Source organism: Frankliniella occidentalis, unplaced genomic scaffold (assembly GCF_000697945.3).
Source record: "Frankliniella occidentalis isolate FOCC.00 unplaced genomic scaffold, Focc_3.1 Scaffold114, whole genome shotgun sequence".
Taxonomy (NCBI): Eukaryota; Metazoa; Arthropoda; class Insecta; order Thysanoptera; family Thripidae; genus Frankliniella; species Frankliniella occidentalis.
The window spans coordinates 504,962-508,268 of record NW_026267242.1 but is presented as its reverse complement, the minus strand read 5'-3'; the positions used below and the strand labels follow the sequence as shown (position 1 = coordinate 508,268).

Below are 3,307 nucleotides of genomic sequence, written 5' to 3'. Positions count from 1 at the left end.
CCCGCGGTGGTTGGCTGGTGGTGGTGGTGGCGGCGGCAATAGCAAAGGGGTTGCACAGGCCCCCTCACCCACACCACCTCTCCCGCGTCATCCAACAGAGCGGTCGTGGCGTGGCGTGGCGGGTCGTGGCGGGTCGTGGCGGGTCGTGGCGGGTCGTGGCGGGGCGTGGCGGGGCGTGGCGGGGCGTACGGACCTCATACGGCGGTCACCCGGGGTCAGCGGGGGTCAATCGCTCCCTGAGGGTGTCGAGGGCGCAGCGGACGCAGGCTCCCCGGGCCCAGCAGCGCAACTCGGCGCAGCCTGGCCCTGCTCCCGCCTGCTCCTCGCTCTGCTCCTCTTCATCGGCACGGAGCAGCCAGCGGCATAGCACTCACTTTTATGTCCTCGGAGCCCTTCGGCAGGGCGAGTGTAAATAAATCCCACGGCCTGCATACAAACAACCGAGATTTCCAAGTCGATCTGGCCGACATATGTCGCCGCGGGTGAGTAAAAAGGAAGAGGGGGAGGGGGAAGGGGGCATCAAGTAGGTACCGCGATCTAGAGAGGCCCGAGAACCAAGCGACACATTTTAAAACTGTTAAAGTTTGAGCGCACGAGTGAATGTGTGTCTGTGTCTGGTATACGGTGTCTGATATGAAATACGACGTCGAAATTCGTCGTTGCCCAAAAGTCCGTTTCCGTCGCCTCAATTGACGAACGATTATGGAACATCGCACCGTAAGAGTGATGGTTTCAAAATGTCCGATGTCCGATGTCACTCCTTTTCAGCGACGTTTATTCAAATGCAGCCATGCTACAAAATCAGAAAACCTTACTCTGCAGAGATCTGCTCCGCGGGCACTTCCTTCACATCACATTTCTTTCCATGTTTATACCCCCCCAGCGGGTCCCCTCGGCGACGCAGTCACGGCCCGGTGCGCCCGGCCGCCCCGCCCCGCGCCCTCCGGTCTGCCGCCCCCGCGGCGCCCCGCCCCGCCCCGCCACGTCTCAGCAAGCTAAGCTCGGCTCGTGGAATGGGGTACATCGACCTCATTTGAGCCCCGCTGTTAATTATAGCCAGGCGGATGTGGCCATAAATCAGCGCGACGCACTTCCGCGGCTGCAGCGCACTTCTTCTTGTCCACTCCCTCTCTCTCCGTCTCTCTCTCTCCTTTTTTTCCCACTTGCTATAGTTTTGCTTCTCTCAAATTTATCCATCCCACTTGGCTCTCTTTGTCGAAAGCAATGATTCGTGATTGTACTACGAAATCCTGAGATACGTACACCCAGAGAAATGGAAAGCGGAAGTAACCAGGTCACGTTCATTGTGACTCTGTGACTACAGTAGTAAATGGTCTAACCCATTTTTTTTTCCTCTCGCAAATTCATCATTGCCTTGTCACAGAAACCTAACGATATTCCGAACGATAAAGTTTTTGCATCAACAGTATTGCGTTTTCGAGCAGCCCGGGCTCGTGTGGTGACGCATTATCTCAAGCCGTTATCGGCGTGAAGCCGAGTGGATAATAGTGATAAACGACACCCTCCCCGGGGCAGACGGCTGACGCGGCGTGGCGGGGCGTGCTGGGGCGTGGCGGGACGTGGCGGGACGTGGCGGGGCGTGGCGTGACCGGCGCGGACGCAAGCCCCGGAGGGGGAGGAGGCACGGACTGTCGCATCCGTCTGGTTTGGCTCAGCCTACGGAAGCCTACCCCAGGCACCACATCCGCCCGGGTTCACCTCCCCCATGGCGCGCGGGTCACTGACACGCGCCACTCCAAGAGCCCTGCACGCGCCTGTTTGCACAACCTCAGTTTCACCCTCGCCGTCCGTTTCCCGAGCATCGCAGCGCAGCAGAGGCGACAAGTTTGGTGTGCACACGAACCCTCCAGGGGGGTATCCACAGCGCACAGCAAGTCTAGGGTGTCCAGGAGTCGAGTCGCATAGTTGATGGACACCCCTGATTTTATTGTACTAGGGATGGAAGCCCCGGAAAGTTTCCAGATAAAATTCTTAGAAAATATCGGAAAATTTCCTGGAATTTTCCGGGAATTTATCGGGAAGTTTCCGGATTATTTTCGGCATTATTCTTCGGATTTTTTCGGAAATTTATGACTCTACATTGTACATACCACAACTTTACCTTGAAAAGGATAAACGCCGTAAATAGTTTTTAGAAACGGTGGCAGGGAAGAGACGCTTTGGCGTGTAGCCGCGGCGCTTGCTGGTGAGGGGCACGCAAGCTTGATGGCGGAGGCACTTGCGGCAGACAGCGCGCAGACTGTTATTGGCGCGGAGAAATGTTGGAATGAGCTCTGGGTGATCATGTAACGGATAGGAGTGAATGAAACGAAGAAAAGCGAGGGAGAGGAAAATAACTCCGGCCCACGGAGGAGTCAGGGGGAGCGCGAGAAGGGGTTACTCTGTCTCTAAATCTTCAAGTACGCAACGCTCCATCACTAAAAAGTTTATTTCAGAAACATTTTCACAATACCAAAACTAATTTTAGTCTAGATAACAGAAAAATAATCTTGTAAATGCACTGAGAATTTTTTTTGGTCCTGAGCACTAAACAATTTGTCCCGAGACCAAAAGTTTTTGACGTACTATACAGTTGTGGCTGGGCACCAAAGTTTTGTTATTGTCGACCTTTAAATTTTTGTTGCCACGCACAGTGATTTTCACAGTGATTTTAGTGGCGGGAACTAATTTTTTTGTGCCAGGAACAGAGTTGGACGCACTAAACAACCGTCTAGTGCCCGGCAGGAAAATTTTTTCTCAGTGTGTTAATTGCAGGGTGGTCGGCCAGGCCAGCCCCGTTGTAGCGTGTGGGGAGTGGTATATACTACCCCATTCTCTCAAACGGCGCTGGCAGGACACCCTACATGAGTACGCGAGTTTTTTATTCTCACAAAAGATTACCGTATCACGGGCGCGCGGGACAGCTCATATCTAGTTTTATCGGAGAGTGTTATTCAACAGGAGTCTCTCCCCCTGTGTATCCCCACAGCACTCATCCCTCTATCTACAAGGGGGAGGGGGGCTTTCTCCCTCTCCCCCCTATTTCTTTTACCTGAGCGATTGTGTGGCGGGAGATGAATTACATTCTGGAGTAAAGGCAAACACCCCGAGCCCGCTACCCCCGCCTCCTCGGCGCAGCGGAGCGTGCCGCACACGGAACAGGCGCAGGGAAATGTATTTCCCATATTTCCCGCAGCCCCTCCTCGAGCCACCGTGCGGCTCAAGGCAGCATCCCCCAGCGAGAGAGTTTGCGGTAAGAGGACAATCGCACCGTTTTTGTTTGTAATTGGCGGCTATATTGCGTCGC

At 54.6% G+C, this 3,307-nt stretch overlaps 1 protein-coding gene across 2 annotated transcripts in view; it reads right to left on the bottom strand.

Annotated features, from left to right (window-relative positions):
* Window positions 1–3,307, bottom strand: part of LOC113213399 (DNA polymerase alpha subunit B) — a 12,721-nt gene that overhangs the window by 2,895 nt on the left and 6,519 nt on the right. The gene's annotated exons all lie outside the window — the stretch shown is intronic.